Source organism: Lissotriton helveticus, chromosome 6 (assembly GCF_964261635.1).
Source record: "Lissotriton helveticus chromosome 6, aLisHel1.1, whole genome shotgun sequence".
Lineage (NCBI taxonomy): Eukaryota > Metazoa > Chordata > Amphibia > Caudata > Salamandridae > Lissotriton > Lissotriton helveticus.
In genome coordinates this window covers 1,165,942,677-1,165,960,341 of record NC_136067.1, presented here as the reverse complement: position 1 = coordinate 1,165,960,341, position 17,665 = coordinate 1,165,942,677, and the positions used below count along the sequence as shown (strand labels likewise).

The 17,665-nt window shown below is 52.6% G+C and overlaps 1 protein-coding gene across 14 annotated transcripts in view; it reads right to left on the bottom strand.

The window, feature by feature from the left end:
• The window catches only part of AFDN (afadin, adherens junction formation factor), a 1,642,835-nt gene that overhangs the window by 640,860 nt on the left and 984,310 nt on the right, over positions 1 to 17,665 (bottom strand). The window lies entirely within an intron of this gene.

Genomic DNA, 17,665 nt, shown 5'->3' with positions numbered 1-17,665 from the left:
GCATTAAGAACCAGCACAACATTTCATTGGGGTCAAGGTTTGGACTTTGACTTGGACGTTTAAAAATACTGATTCTTTTTCAACTATTCTGCTGCAGATTCACCAGTGTATTTTCGATAATTTTACTGTTGTGTGATCCAACTGTTTTCAAAGTTTTAGCTGTGAGACAGTTGGGATTATGTTTTTATCTAGAATGCGCTGTTATAGAAAGGAATTAAGGGTGAACTCAATTATTGGCAACAGTTCAGGTCGTGTGTCTGCATACCACAACCAAATCATCATTCCCAGACCCCTATGCTCAACAGTTGGTAAGAGTTTCTTCTATTGAAACAATGACGATTTTTACCAAATATTCCAATGAGCATTACTTACCAAGCAACTCCACTTTAGTCTCATATATCCAGAGGACATTGGTCTAAAAGTCTTGTAATTCAATTGAATGCAGTTTTGCAAACCTAAGAAGTGCAACAGCATTACTTTGATGAGAAAGGGTTTTCTTCTGTGTACCCTTCTTCGAATGCCATACTTCATAAGTCTTTTCCAGATGACAGGATATTGAACATTTACTGTACTGATAAAGGCCGCAGATCCCTGGATGCAACTATAGGGTTTGTTGTGATCTTTAGGAGTATCTTGCATTCAGATCTTGTGGTGACTTTGCTGAGACACCTGCTCCTGGGTAGACTGGAAACGGTCTTGAACTTTCTCCACATAATCTTTCTCATTGTGTTTGAGAAGCTGGCCTGGTATATGATGTCCACTAATTAAAGTGGGCACCTTGCACCAGTCCAGACAACCCTTATGTGATTTAAGAGGTCTCAAAAAACCTTACACAGCTACTATTCCAAGTGGTAGCTGTGAAGAGCAGCCTTCAGGTTAATCTTGAAGGAGTGTAAAGCAGCTTGTTTTACCAGAATGCAATTTTATAGTTGTGATTAAATGAAAGAGAACCACACAAGGTATTTATAAAAATATGTATTTATTATATAAACACGGAGATATACACAAAGCACGCAATACTTAATACTTAAGTTTGGGGGGAACAAACCATGTATTAAGAAAGTGGTATAAGAACTACGACTCAAGTCAGGATGATGTCGAGAGGACGTAGAATAGCTGGGGCCCAAGGAACAACCCAAGGTGAGTAGGTAGGGACCCCAGGGAGGACAGGTGCCGTGTGTGAACACGAACGCGGGCTCCATACAAATCTATGTGAATGTCGCGGTTGGAGTTTTGGGGATTAAAAGGACCCTTCCCAGTGGACTTTGAAGTAACCCCGTGGAAGACAGAGGTTGGAGAGCCACCCCACCCGTGGATACCGAAGTACCCAAGTTACCTATGCCAGGGTAGCCAGGTGCATAGGTGTGAAGTGGCGTCGGAAACCGCCATCGAACTCAAAGGAGGACTTCGAGAAGTATCAGTTACTTACCTTCGGTGGTAGGAAACAGAGCACAACCAACCCTCAAAGAGGATGACCACGAGGAGACCAGGACCCCGAGGTAGTAGAGAAGACGGAAGGAAGGGAAGGGAACTGGAGAGGAAAACTAATCTCCTTGTGAATCAAAGGCACCATATAACAGAAAAGAAGCCCCTCAGCGGAAGTTAACTATATATGAAAGCACCTAGGGGAGTGCAGCATTCTGAACCTCATTGAGATATAACCCAATGGCAACTGAAGAGGCCAGCGGAGAACCCCACTAGACAAGGTCCTCGCAGAACGGGGAGGCTGGGTGGGCGTTAAGGAAACTGCGGCTAGACAACGTCTCTACCAGATACATCATTACTGAAGGTAAGTAACTCGTACATCTGATAGAGACATCTAGCCGCAGATTCCTAAACTTAGAAGAGATACCACAGCCATACTCCAAAAGGAAGGCTGGTCTGCGACAGAATACCAGAAAGCGCCAAGCATGTGATCCGGCAACAGTGACCGATAAAGGGGGAAAGCTGTGGCAGAACAGCCAGACAGCAACCCAAGCAGCCTTATGGCAACTTGCAGCAACTCCAAAAAGCTCCCCCACACATGGAGATATTGGTGCAGACCTCGCAGCATCGACAAGAGGTGGCGACGTAGGAAGAGGATACCAAGGCAACCTGCATGTATACATAAATGTATAAACGCGCAAGTTACCACTTGTGTAACGATATATCTGTAAGAGACATTAGTTAGTGATAGATTCCTTACCTTAGAATATCCCCAGGCGTCAGACTGGATCCGAATTTTTTTTGCGTAGCAGTACCCATGCGCGTCGGTAGGCGTCGTCCGTGGCTCCGCGTCCGTCGTCGTGGGGCCGTGATGACGTCGTCGGAGTACTTAGACGCCGCCTCCGCGTGCTGACATCAGTTCTTATACACAGCTTTTCCGCGCCACATACGCAGAGCCATGATAGAACCAACACTGGTGCCATGAAACTAGGGCCCTGAAAGGGGATGACCTTAACCCTAGATATCGGTTCGCAGAACGGGGAGGATGGGTGGGTCAGTAAGGAATCTATCACTAACTAATGTCTCTTACAGATATATCGTTACACAAGTAGTAACTTGTGCATCTGAAAGAGACACGTTAGTGATAGATTCCTTACCTTAGAATAGATACACCAGCAATACCAACCCCGGTGGTGGGTCTGCGAACCAATAATCACACCAGAAAGTCCTGGAGGACGGAACGGCCAAAGAAGCCATCCCTCGGACTTGGCTGTCCAGGCAGTAGTGTCTCGCAAAGGTGTGCAGCGAGGCCCACGTAGCTGCCTGACAAATGTCCTGCAAGGGCACACCTCGGCCCAAGGCAGTTGTAGTCGCCGTGGCCCGAGTGGAACAAGAGGTTCCTTCTTAGCCAAGGAGTAACATGCCTGGGTGCACAAGATGATCCACCGAGAGATGGTCCGCTTGTGCACGGCCCGTCCCTTCGTAGCGCCCACGTAACCAACAAAGAGTTGGTCATCCACCCGGAACTGGCATGTGCGATCCAGATAGTAAGAGAGCGCACGTTTTGGGTCCAGACGGTGAAGCCTCTCTTCCTCTTTCGAGGGATGCGGAGGAGGAAAGAAGGTGGGCAAGGTGATGGACTGCCCGATGAGGAAGGACGTGACAACCTTGGGCAGGAAAGAGGGTCTTGTCCGCAACACATCCTTGTCCGGATGGACAGAGGAAAAGAGGTGTGAAAGAAAGAGCCTGGAGCTCACTCACTCTCCTGGCAGAGGTGATGGCAACCAGGAAAGCAGTCTTCAAAGTAAGAAGACGGAGAGGACAGTTATGAACCAGCTCAAAGGGAGCACACATTAGATAAGTAAGCACAAGGTTCAAGTCCAACTGGGGCATCACGAAAGGAGCAGGAGGAAACATGTGTGTGATGCCCTTCAGAAACCTATTTACAATTGGGGACTTGAACAAGGATGGCTTATCAGGTAGCCTTAGGAAGGCAGAAAGGGCAGAGAGGTAGCCCTTTATAGTGCCCAGAGCAGAGCCCTGCTGGGCAAGAGAAAGAAGGAAGAGGAGAACCTCAGAAAGGGTTGCAGAGAGTGGATCCACAGCCTTTGCTGTGCACCATGCTACAAATCTGTTCCACCGGCAGGCGTATACCGACTTTGTGGAGGGACGCCTGGCTGCTAGAATGACATTACAGACTTCAGGAGGCAAGTCAAATAGACTCAACTGTCGCCGCTCAATCTCCAAGCTTGTAGGTGGAGACTGGACAGGTTCGGGTGGAGGACCGTCCCCTGCTGCTGCGACAGAAGGTCCTCCTGAAGAGGCAGACAAATCGGGGGATCGACAGACATGCTGAGTAGCTCTGGATACCAATATCTTCGTGCCCAGTCCGGAGCCACAAGGATAACCTCGGCCCGGTCGCGCTTGATCTTCTTCAGCACTCTGGGTAGAAGTGGTATAGGCGGAAAGGTGTACAATAGACCGCAACTCCACTCGCGACGAAAAGCGTCGCCGAGCGAGTGCCGCCCTGGAAACTCCAACGTGCAGAACTGATGACATTGCGTGTTCTCTTCTGTGGCGAATAGATCTAACCAAGGCTCCCCCCACTGCTGAAAGAGGCCTTGTGCCACGTCCGAGTTCAGATGCCATTCGTGATCCATCATGCACCGACGGCTGAGTTCGTCCGCCCTGGCGTTCAGAGAACCTGCCAGGTGTTGAACCACCAGGGTCACCCCCTGATGTTCCAGCCACAGCCAGAGGAGCAGAGCCTCCTGGCATATGGTCCACGACCCCACCCCGCCCTGTTTGTTGCAGTACCACATGGCGGCGGTGTTGTCCGTGAACACCTGCTCTACACTCCCCCGGACAGGAGGGAGGAATGCCTTCAGTGCAAGCCAGATCGCCCGCAGCTCTAAAAGGTTGATGTGGAGCTGGGACTCCGCCGGAGACCAGAGGCCTCTGATCTCCGCCTCTCCCATGTGCCCCCCGCCCCAGCCCTGGAGGGACGCGTCCGTCACAACTACGTGCTCCGGTTGGTGTAGGGAGAGGGATCTGCCGCTGACCCAATCTCGGTCCGTGAGCCACCACTGCAACTGTCTTGAAGTGCCCTCCGAGATCAAGACATGGTCGGACAAGTTGCCCTGATGCTGGGCCCACTGAAACTTCAGGTCCCACTGCAGAGCCCGCATCCGCCACCTGGCGTGATGCACCAGAAGGATGCAGGAGGCCATCAGCCCCAGAAGCCGCAGCGTCAACCTGACGAAGACTCAGGATAAAGGCTGAAAGATCGGAATCAGAGCCTGAATATCCCGAACCCGCTGCTCGGGAGGATAAATCCGAAACTGCACCGAGTCTAGAACCGCTCCGATAAAGAGGAGCTTCTCAGAGGGACACAGGTGTGACTTCGGTACATTGATGGAGAACCCCAGCAGGTGCAGGAGGTCGGCCGTAGTCTGGAGGTGGCTGACGACTGTCTGGGGCGAGCCCGCCTTCAACAACCGTCGAGGTAGGGGAAGACTGAAACCCCCAACCTGCGCAGATGAGCTGCGACCACCGTCATCACTTTCGTGAACACCCGTGGGGCGCTGGTAAGGCCAAAGGGGAGCACGGTAAACTGAAAATGCTCGTGGCCTACCGTGAACCGCAGGTAACGCCGGTGGGCCGGCAGGACGGGGATGTGAAAATAAGCGTCCTGCAAGTCCAACGCTACCATCCAGTCCCCAGGGTCTAGGGCAGCCAAAACCTGAGCCAATGTCCGCATCTTGAACTTCTCCCTTCCGGAGGAAGCCGGTGACGTTCCATAGGTCCAAGATAGGGCGTAGGCCCCCTTTGCCCTTCTTGGGTACCAGAAAGTAGTGGGAGTAACAACCACACCCTACTTCTGGCCCAGGAACGCGCTTGATGGCCCCCTTGGCCAAGAGGGCCGTAACTTCCTCTTGCAGAAGTTGCAAGTGATAACCCGACATGCGGTGGTACTGCGGTGGCATGGCTGGAGGGGTCGCCTCGAAGGAGAGGGAGTGGCCCCTTCAGACGATTTGCAGCACCACCTGTCCGATGTGACAGTGCGCCAGTGAAGGTGGTGATGGCGAACCCTGCCCCCCACTGGCGTCACATGGGACTGAAAGCACGGACTAGGAGGTTTTTGAGGCGGATGCTGCAGGGGCAGGTGTGGACTGGCCTCGCCGTTGTCCCCGACCGCCGCCACGGCGGTTTCCACGTCCGCCACCGCGCTGGATGGTAGTCTGCGGCACGTGGTTGGCAGAACGTGTGGGGGCGCCACTTCCTTGGCCACAAAAGGGGCGAAAGGCAGCCGTTTGCTGGCGGAGGCCGAGAGGCCCAAGGACTTGGCTGTAGCCCTGGAGTCCTTAAAGCGCTCAAGTGCATGGTCTGCCTTGTCGCCAAAGAGGCGACGGCCATCGAACGGCATGTCCATAAGTGTGTTTTGGACATCGGCCGAGAAATTGGCGGACCTGAACCAGGCATGACGACGAATCGCCACCATCGTTGCCATCGCTCTGCCTAGAGAGTCGGTAGTGTCCAGCCCACACCGGATGAAATACCGTGCCGCATCTCGGCCTTCCACAAGGGCCTGGCCGAGTGTAGCCCGTGCCTCCATTGGGCATTCTGGCAGCACGGCCGCGACCGTGTCCCACAGTGAGTGGGTGTAGCGGCCCAAGAGGCACGCGGTATTGACTGACCGCAATCCCAAACTCAGGGAGGAGAATACCTTTTTCCCGTAAGTCTCGTACCTCTTGGATTCCCGTTCAGGGGGAGCCGACGGGAATGCGGTCTGGGAATTGGAGGCCTGGATAACCAGGCTCTCAGGGGTGGGGTGGGTAGACAAAAAGCAAGGGTCACGCGGAGCCGGGCGGTGAAATGAAATGAAATGAAATAAGTCTTATAATGCGCTACTAAGCCCAGAGGCATCAAGGCGCCTAGCAAAAGAAATCAGAATGACCAGATAACCAGCACTACGGGTACGCCTTTGAGAATAGCCACGTTTTTAGAGCTTTCCGAAAGTTAAGGACCGACGGTTGGGATTTAATTTCTTGGGGAAGGCTGTTCCACAACTTGGGGGCTACTGTTGAAAACGCCCTCCCGCCCTATTTACTTCTACGAACACGAGGCACCACCAACAGGCTCTTAGTTGAGGAACGGAGGACTCTATCCAGTGCATATGGGCGCAAAAGTTTCCTCACGCCATCAGCCCCTTTGCCAGCAAGCGCCCCATAGGTCAAGCAAAGAGTCTTGAAGACAATCCTGGACTCAATAGGAAGCCAGTGCAAGCTTTTCCTGGCAGCCGTGGCGGAGGAGAGTCTAGGAGCATCCAGTACAAATTTGGCCGCCGCATTCTGGACAGTCTGAAGGCGCTGCACCAGACCTTTGTTAGCGCCAGCATACAGAGCGTTACAATAATCAAGTCGCGAAGCAACAAGTGCAACAACAACCTGCTTACGAGCCTGAGGGGACAAATAGGGATTGATTTTCCGAAGAATTTTAATAATGCCCCAGCAGGTAGCGACTGTTCTATTGACCTGCTGTGTCATTAAGAGAGCTGGGTCGATCATCACTCCCAGATTCTTCGCAGAATCTGTTGGTGTGGGGCAGACTTCCAGCGAGGGGGCCCACAATTCGGCCGTCCAGATGTTGGTGTTTCCGCCAAAGACCAGAATCTCGGTCTTCTCCCCATTCAGTTTAAGTGATTTGAAAATCATCCACTTAGAAACCGCCTCCATGCAGTTTCTAAAATTACGAATGGGAGCGTTCACCGAGTGAGAAACGGACACCAGGATCTGGGTATCATCGGCATAGGAGACTACCTCCATCCCAAACGATCTCACAAGCCTGGCAAGTGGGGCCACATAGATATTAAAGGGTCGGACTTAATGCCGACCCTTGTGGAACCCCACATTGCACAGGTGTGGGAGGAGATAGATATTCTCCCAGCTTGACCCTCTGCTCCCTCTGATCCAGGAACGAGGCCAGTAAGCTCAGGGCCGCGCCATCTACCCCTATCTCCCTCAGACGAGATGTAAGAACCGAGGGAGACAGGGTATCGAAGGCAGCAGTCAGGTCTAATAGGATCAGCAGGGAGGTATGGCCCTGGTCGACCTCAGTGCGGATGTTATCAAGCACTATCGTAAGGGCCGACTCCGTGCTATGGGCTCTCCTGAAACCATGTTGGGACTGATCTAACAGAGCCGAGGTATCCAGAAATGCCGCCAAATGCTGGTTTAGATGGGTCTCCAGCATCTTTGCTGGTGCTGGGAGCAAGGAAATGGGGAGAAAGTTTTTAAGTACCTCAGGGTCTAATGTAGGCTTCTTGAGGAGGGGCTTGACTACAGCACTCTTCCACTGGGAGGGGAAAATACCATCCATCATTGCCCTGTTCATGATGTCCAGAAGCGGAGGCAACAAAGTATCTCTGCAGTCCTTGAAGACTTTGAGAGGACAAGGGTCTAAAGGAGACCCTGACCTCAACTTGCTTAAAAGCGAGTCCAGTTCCTGCAGGGAGAGCGGTGGAAACACAGACAGACTCACTGTAGTAGTCGGGGCATCAACTTCAGAAGGGAGGAGGGTTGGACCAGGAGATGGGGGGGGGGCATTAGGGCCTTTTGTGAATCAAGGGCCGAGTAGATGTCTGCTATTTTCGTGTGAAAATATCCTGCGATTTTATCACAGAGGTCTTGTGAACACACAATAGGATCAGGCATCTGTAATGTGCAAAGTGAATCCACTATCTTGAAGAGTTCTCTGGGGGAGGTAAGAGTGGTCGTTAGATGGGCGAAATATTCTTGTTACACCTGGATAACCTCCGCCTTATACTCCCTAAGGAGAGATTTGTGCTTCTCCCTCACTAGGGGGTTCCAGCTCATCCGCCATAGCCTTTCCTGCCTCCGACACCCCTGCCTTAAGAGTCTTAAAGGCTCCGAGACCCAAGGGGCTGATGGTCTCTGTCGGGCAGAGTAACGAAAGGTTACTGGGGCTAGCACATTTACTGCTGTCGTAATGGCATTCGTTAGTTCGAATGCAGCTATATTAACATCTTTGGCTGAGACAATAGCATCCACAGGCTGCCCTGTGGCGGGCCTGGACCAAGTGCCCAAAAGAACGTCTGACAAGGCCTCATTAAACGGCAGCAGAGGCTCGGCCGAGCTTGACTGCCGTTTAAGGACCTCAGTAAATAGGTTAGTCCTCACGGCCGCGACGGACCGCGCTCATCAGCTCCACGCTATAAGCAGCCCCCTCCTCCGTAGCCACGCTAGGAGGGGAGACAAAACCAGTGTTGGGCGAAGTGTCCAGACCACTGGCCTCCCCAAGCTCTCCTGTCCAGTCCGCAGTAGACTGACACTCACGTGCCAGAGGGTCCTCAGACCCCTCCCAATCCTCCTTATCACCCACCGCCTGGTACTCAGGCTCAAAAGATGGGGTCGGGTCATAGAAATAAAAATCTCCCATCGGCGTCGAGAGCGGCGCCGCTCCGGCGCCGCTCCAGCGCCGGACCCGAATCGAGGGCAGGACCAGGGACGACTTCGTCCTGGGACAGCGCCGGGGGCGACACACGTGGGGCCGACGCCGACGAGGTCGTGAGGTCAACCGGCGGCGACCCGGATCCGGACCCAGAGGGGCCCTGCGGCGTCGGGATCGAAATCGCCGACGGCGCCTTAGCACCCGATGGCGCCGGGGCCGGAGCGCCCGGCCCGCGCGGAACCGTGGTGGCTCCGGTCCCTTGACCTCCTTTCGGACTGGGACCTCGAGCGGCGCGGTGCGGACTGCCAAAGCTCGAGTCGCTTACGGACCGCTCCCGTCTAGCCTTAGACGTCAGGGCCTGGCAGTCGGAGCAGGACTTGTCGTCGTGGTCCAGGCCTAAACAGTGCAGGCACCGGCGATGGGGGTCGGTAACCGACATCAGTCGGCGCAGGGCTTGAACCCGGGCATCCCTACCGGCACCGTCGGAGTCGAATAGACTTTGAAAATGGATCAAAACGGATCTCAAAAGGTTATTCAAAAAGTGACTAGGGTACAACTTTTTCAAGATCTGCGCTAGCTGGCGCGGAAAAAAGAAGAACTGACATCAGCACGCGGAGGCGGCGTCTAAGTACTCCGACGACGTCAACACGGCGCCCACGACGCCGACGACGGACGCAGAGCCGCGGACGACGCCTACCGACGCGCATGGATACTGCTACGCAAAAAATTTCCGGATCCAGTCTGACGCCTGGGGATATTCTAAGGTAAAGACTACCAGGAGCATAAACATGCCCATACCAGATCATACCTAGCACAGTAATGGCACCGTAGAGCGGACCACCAAGTGACGCATGGAGCCCACAGGACCTCCAGGCCCAGGTGAAATAATCAAGGCTATATAATAGTGTACAAGTACCCCACATGGAGTATACATACCCTGAACAATGGGGAACACCTCTTAGGGCAATAAACCAGGCCAAAAGAACGCAGTAACGAACCGGACCTGTGAACGGAGTTCCGAGTCATAATGACATTACTGAGCTGAGCCACCGGCTGAATACCACAGTCAGAGGACACAGCAACCTGTGGAACACAGCCACAGAAGGCCAATAGGCAGCTGAAAGCAAAACACATCCAAGGGATGCCAATAAAAGGGTAAGTATCCTTGACCACAGAAAAAAAGAAGACGTAAGGCTCACTGCCCATGTTAAACTCAGAGCGCATCTAAAGGATGCGAAATGAAAAAGTACCACCACAGAAGACAGGCCTAAAAGGACCTAAGTGAGAGGACAAAAGCCCGCCAGAAGCCGGTGAACCGCCGATTCGACGTGAGCATCAAACAGCAAAACCCCATCGAAGGGTAAGACGACCAGTCGCTCCAGGATATTTTCAGGGAAGCTGCTATCTCGCAACCAAGCGTGACGCCTTAAGGCAACAGAACATGCCATTTGTCGGGCCAAAGAATCAGCAGTATCTAAGGCTGAACGGATTGTGAATTCGGCAAGGTCGCGGCCATCCCGGAGGAGGTTAGGGAGATCAACGCGAACACCTTCAGAGGTGGCAGGAAGCAAAGACTCTGCAGAGTCCCACAGGAAAGAGGTAGCCCGAGCCAAAACACAGACTGTATTCAAGGACCGTAGGGCTGCACTAGTGGATGCAAAGATGTTTCTACCCCATGACTCAAGCCATCTGGACTCCCGAGAGGGAGGAAGCATTAGAGGGGGCAGAGAAGGAAAGGCGGTCTGCAACACAAACCCCGGCGCATCAGGGTGCACAAAAAGACAAACCAGATCATGTTGAGCTGGACAGTGGCGGTGCAAAACTGAACGAGCCACCGGGTCACCTGAAGCAGGCCGGGCCCAGGTACCCAAAAGGGCATCATAAAGGGAAGCCTCAAAAGGCAAAAGCGGCTCCCCATTTCCGGACCCACGGTGGAGGACCTCAAGCAAGGGGTCCACAGACAAAGGGGCAGAGGGGGGTTGCATATTTAAAATGCAGGTGGCCAAGGAGACCACTCTCAAAAAAGCCACACCAGCCTCGGTAGCCCTGCGCGGAGGGGACAACAGCTCATCAGTGGGGGAGGGTTGTAAGCTGACCCTCCCAAGACACTGAGGAATGTGCCCAATGCCCCACGGAAGGAAGCCCCATGGAAGAATGAGGATCCTGACGGGGCTCCTGGGGAGGCGAACTGCCTGCCGGATCTGGAAGCTCCTGAGGAGGCGCCACAAATTCCAAGGGGGGCACTGGCAACACTAGCTCCGGTGACGCCGGGTGGGAGGGCGGTGCCATACTCTCTCCAGAGTCCTCTATAGAAGAATCCAAAACTCTACGTCGACACGGCACCAAAACGACGCACGTAGGAACCAATTTGGCAGCATCTGGCATGGAGTTAGCGCCATCCGGCGCCAAAACTATGACAAGCTCCTCCTCTGAAGGAGAGGGTGCCGGGGCCGGCGAGGCTCCGCGTCATCCAGAACAGGCTCCGAGTCCGGAGAAAGGAGCAGAGGCGGAGCCGAGGAGGCAAGCCTCTGGCGCCAGAACGGCACCGAGCTCGGCTCCAGACAGGTGGCCGCCTTCCCGGAAGGCTGGGGTGTGCTCCAGTCAGGGCCATGAGCCCTGGCAATGACCTGTGGCGCCACAGGGATGCGGCACGTCAGAGGCGCCGTGGGTCGTAGAGGGGGACCCAGCTGGGCCGCGCCCTAACGACACCACATCTCCGACGTTCCTGGGAGGAAAAGGCTCAATTGGCGCCAGGGGCGAACCCACCGGCGAGTCAGTCGGAGACCCCACAAGAAGCAGAGGTCCCGAGGACGCCCCAGGAACTGGAGAGGACCCAAGGGAGGCCTGCAAAGCCGTAGCATAGGCCTCCATTTGGTCCCAAGTCGCCCCCAAGCCCAGAACGGGAAGATAGAGGGGGGGACGACCATCGGTAGCGCATGTCTGGAAAGTTCTGGGAACCAGTGCCCCGGACAACAGAAGAAGGTGAGGTCGAAGACCTAGGCGACAAGCCCCTCTACTTACCAAGTGGAGAACGACGGCCCCGGACCCCAGAAGGTGACCTAAGGCGGAACCGAAAAGTAGAGGGACCTGCTGTTGACGAAGAGGCCGGAGTGCAAGACGACTCAGACCGGAACAGCCGTGCCGAGATTAGCTTCATACAGCGCTCCAGCCGAGACTTCGGTTTCAGGCATTGGCAGGCTTCACAGTCCGTGGAGTCATGGTGCTCGCCCAGACACCACATACAAATAAGATGCAGTCCGTCGCGGACATCTGCAGCAAACATTAATTTCAAGATTTAAAGCCCGAAGGCATCACACACTGTTCCCGACACGAAGCGCCGAAAAGGAGGCCTGAAAACAGGCCAGAGGTACCGCTCACTCCAGATCCGCGTTGCACTTGGAAAAGAAGGAAACTGATGTCAGCGTACTCATGTGACCTCGCTGACATCACGTACGTGGACGACGTATGGGCAGGATCGTGTGGCGCCGTCAGGGTCACTTGAGAGTGACCAGGGGGCTCGGTAGATGAATGTCCTCCGATGTCGGGTGCTTCAGGATAGTTGACATGCTCTTGACTCTGCAGCTGCGGGGACCAGGTGACGTTGAGGACGACCAGGAGCCGGATGTGAGCTGTCCCATGAAGGATGTTGAATGCTGAGGGGTCGGTGTCTGGCCGGAGCACCAACAAGCCTTGGCGAAAGCAATCCATGCAGAAAGTTAAGAAAGTGTACAGTTCGGACCAGCAAGGTCCAAGAGACTCACTACAGCAAGGGGGAATCAGGGCAGGCCTGGAGCAACCAGTGTAGCCCAAGAAATGCAAAGCTGACCCTCTATTTGACACACAGGCTGTAGGCACAGGAGTCGCAAGAGGACCTAGAGCAGCTTCACAAAACAGCAAGCCACGGAGCACTCGGTGCGAGGTGAATGGAGATCGTTGTGGAGAAAGTCATCCGAGGTTGGGGCTACTCGGAGCCCAATGCACTTGCCAAGGAACTGCCAACAAGCACATGCACCTGCAAATACACGCGGTGCACAGGGGTTCGGGTATTGCAGCCTCCACAAGGGATACTGGCCTCAAACTCGGTGGGAGGGCAGATCGGGTCTCGAGGGACGTACAAACCCACCTCCTGTGTTGCTGGACCCTTCGGAGTCCGTAGGAGCTCGGGATCAGCAGACTGGTCAATAGTGTTGAGGGGCCTGCGAATGCAGGGGAGTGACTCCTTCATTCCAAGTGAGACTATTTTCAGTTGTTTTGGATGCTCCACATGTCCTACACGGATCCTGTATGGTGCACAGGCACAGACAATGCAGCAGACTGAAAGAGAGACAAAGTCAGGCCCAAACGAAGCCCAGCGCAGTCCAGAGAATCTAGTCGGTCGAAGTGTAGTGGTTTCAGTTCTGAATCTTGTCCACGATGAATATAGGGTCCTACAGCCAGGAAAGCCCTTAAGTACCCAAGGGAGAGAGTTGGGAAGATTCAGGGGACCCTCTCAGGGGTAGGTCTGGACAGGGGGGAGGTTACTCCCATGTCCTTTGTCCAGTTTCACGCCAGAGTGGGAGCCAACGGCTTCCGGGCCTGGTTTGAACTGGACTATTATGCACAGGGACACCAAATGTGCCCCTCGTGCAGACTTTCAGGCACGTTGGAAGTGCACCCACCCAGCCTTAATATACTAACATCTGTCAGGGCGGTGGTCACACCTCCCTCTGACAGAATGCCTATTGTTTTGCCTTCCCCGGCTCGAGCTTGACTCAGCAGCAGGAGGGCAGAAATGTGTCTCTGGTCAGCAGCAATCATTTTGTGCTGTCGGGAGCTAGAAGGCTGGTACTGGGAACACCAGGGACCCCACGAAGGACACTTCTGAGGGGTAAAATCATACCTCCCACACTGGTTACCTGTGAAGGGGTATGATTCCAACATGTTTTACACTAAACACAATAGGGTTTGTTTCAGCCGTTTTCGAGATGGTCATCACGCAGTTGCATAATGCCCCTCTAAACTAACATATGCTGCTTCACTGACAACCCAGGAGAATGGACTCCGTAGGCTGCAAGGGTATCCTGCTCATGTATGGGCAACATCTCACTTAGAACCAAGTACCCTGCCCTCAGGATTGTAAAGGCCTGCTACAGGGGTGACTTTGGTTTTAAGTGCAGTAACCCTTAGATACAGTAAACCTATACCTTAAGTGGCGCATGCACCAACTTACACAGGCTGCAATGGCAGGCCTGTGGTTCCATTTTGCACTGCCTCTCATGGGTGGCATAATACCTGCTTCAGGCAATGGGAGGCCTCTGGGCTACCTATGCCCTGGGCACATGTGAACCCTATCTTAGGGACTGACAAGGGTACCCCAGTATCCAATCTGGAGTGTACCAAAGTACATAACAGTTTAGGGAGAAAGCAGATGGACTGGGGTCCTGATTAGGAGGATCCCAGTCAGACTAGTCAAAAACAGTGTTATATCAAGCAAAAAGTGGGTTGTAAACATAAGAAGCAGATCCTACGTTCCTACACTGTGGAACGGCGGACTTCATATTGTTTGGAAAAGCTCCATCAGCCTTCCCAAACTAATGAGAAGCAATGATTTCTTCCTGAATTTATCAATGATATTGTTTGACCTACACATTATGTGTTGCTACAAATTTGAATACTCTAGTTGATCCCGAAGATCAAGTTATCATGTGTACTTCTTTAGTAGCACTGGATTCAAATTACACTAACTGATATGGAAGTATTAAGGGTACACTTACTTTTCATACAAGGCTTTTGAATGCTGAAGAACAAGTTAGTTACCTTTGGTAATGCCTAATCTGGCAAGGACTGTACCTAGCTGCAGTTTCCTTATTTTAGAATAATCCCCATGTGTCTGACTGGATCTGGAAGTTTTGGAGCAGTACCCCTTGCGTGGTGGTAGGTGGCTTCGTTCAGGTCCGTGTTGGCGGCGCCAGAAGTGACGTGCACAGTACCTATATAGGTTCCACTCCGGAGAGGGGAGGATATGATCGACCATCATATCCTGTGGCAAGTCTCTCTATCAGATAAGGCATGACCGATGGTAAGTAACTTGTTCATCTTGCAGAGACTTCCTTACCTTAAAAGAGATACCCAAGCAATGCTCCCCTACCCCTCCGGAAATGGGCCTGCAAAGCCAATGTTAAATCAAAAAGACCTTCATGATAGAACAGGATAAGTGCCTATCACAAGGGACCGGACAGTTGAGGCAATAGTGTCTGGTAACTGTGTGCAGAGATGCCCACGTTGCTGTCTGACCGATATCCAGGACAGGGACTCCATATGTTAACGTAGTGGTTACAGGCTTAGCTCTGGTGGAATGAGCAAGCAAACCCTCAGGGGGTTACTCCTTGGCCACTGTGTAGCGGACCTTGATGCATAACACTATCCATCATGAAATGGTCTAATTCAGCGCGGCCTTCCCTTTCTCTGCAGCTACATACCCCACACGAAGAGTTGATAGCCATCTGAAACTCTTGTGCAATCACGGTTGAATGACAATGCTCTTTTGGGTCCAGACGATGGAGTCTCTCGTCCTCTTTGGGGCGGTGAGGGAGCAAAAAAGTTAGTCACAACCTTCGGCAGGAAGGAGACAAGTGTACGGAGGACCAGCTTATCAGGATAGAAGGGGGTGTAGGAGGGTGCATCAGGGCCAGACTGGCCATAGCAGACACCAGGCATTTTCCCCAGTGGCCTGAAGTTTGGGGTGCGGTTTTTGACCAGTGAGGGCCGTTTTTGTTACCAGGGGTCTGTTTTGCAGCAGTGCTCCAAACTTGTCCCATTGTAACAAAAGTGCAGTAGCAGTGCATTCCACAACCCTAGCCCCCCCTAACCACACCCCCGCAGTCGGACGAGGACTTAATTGCCAGGGCTGGTTTGCAATCCCAGTCCGGCCCTGGGGGTACTGTGGGAATCACACCATGTCACAAACTTAACCCAACAGCAGGCATATACTGACTTGGTGGAGGGACACCTGACTGCCAGAATTACATCACAGACTTCGGGAAGAAGGTCTAAAGCTGTCAAATGTCACTGGTCAATCTCCATGCATGAAGGATTCGGGTGCAGAACCCTGCCCTGTGGCTGCAACAGAAAATCCTCTTGAAGAGGTTGAATAGAGGATTGATGGTCGTGCTCAACAGTTTGAAATATTAGATTATATAAACCACATTAACCCCAGCGGTTAACCGGAGGAGGGAACTAGTGGCACAGGGCGCCAGGAGCAAGCCAGCCTCCAAACAACAATGTTTCAACACCAGTGGGGCTGCTCTCAAGAAAAAGTGACCAAACGGTGCTCTAAATTAAATTGTGAGTGTTGACATCTCACAAAAAGTAAAAGACTGGCCTCACACACCACCTGGTGTAATGCTTCATCATCAGCAGTCCTCGCCCTCTAAAAACCTGGTTCGATAGAGGACCGGCATACACCTGACAACAGGGATGCACTTCTAAACTAAGTGGGGGCCTGTGAGTAGTGAAAGTGATTAAAAAACATTACTGTTGTTGAATTAATTTTAATAGGGTGTACAACTGTATGGTAATAAAAAGGTGAACGGTGACTTGGGGAAATGATTGTCCCCTCACCGTGGTGAATAGGGTCAACATGTTTCTGTCTGGGGTCCCATAGGGGTACGCGGCATTCTTCAGGACCTGTTTTAAAACGGGCTCCTTCCTTACCAACCTGGTGATAAGAGAACACCACTCCATGGGGTGACCTGTGTCACTCACCACCTCAAAAGGGCTCCAGTGAGAGGCTGTAGGAAAAAAGAGCACAGAAGGACCATGAGAATTTTCTTTGGTCACTTACAAATAGATTCATTCAAAACCACAGCCATTAACATGTGTGGCTATATGTGCACGACAAGTGTCAGTCATCTGTGCACACATGGTTAAAAATGAGAGTAGTACTCTCTTTATACCTTACCCAAGAGCCTTAACCTACGTGCTCCATGGAAGGAGAAATGGAGGGAAGGCCCCTTTAGTCACACTCTGATGGGTTAAAAAACAACATGCATTCGTTGAAATGAGACACAAATAGAAAATGCCGTCTGTTATTGCATCTCCATTCACACCACTCATTCCTTTCGTTCTCTTAATCCATCATGGTGCACCTTCCGCCGTGGTACCTAGCGGTGTCCGTCTCTCCTCCCTGTCGATAACTGAGCTGGGAATTTGGCGGGTTTAAATATAGTGTTCCAAATTGACTAAGTGGCAAGACAGCTGCCGTAATTGCCTGCATGGGTGTGGGATATGGTGTCCCAATGTGCGCCAATATTTCAGTGTGCCTGATCGCCTGACTTGCCCTTAGTAGGTGAAAAACAGGGGAGAATTACGCCTTTAGACCTCGTCGAGATCCGGAGTCCGATAGAAAGGCTGTCTGGGGAGCAGGCAAACGCCTGATCCAAGGCGCGGTTGGGGGCGGGGCCTCCAAACTGACGCTAGCGTTGCGTACGTAGCCCTGCCCACAAAGGTCAGGCATTGTCTGATCCTGCAACAGCTATGCTGTAAATCGGCACGATGCGTACACACTGGTGAACTCCAGGGAGGATTGATATAATTGCAAAATCACAAGATGAATGCATACAGCAATGAAAAGAAAAATGGAATGGTACATGTGCCAGATCTCATCGGACATTTTCTTTCATTAGAAACGGGGAGTACTGTGCAGATAAGTCACTTAGTGAACAATATCTTTTTAACACATGGTTTCCAGAAGGTGTTTATAGGGCAGTGCCCAACTATACTAGAATCGCTC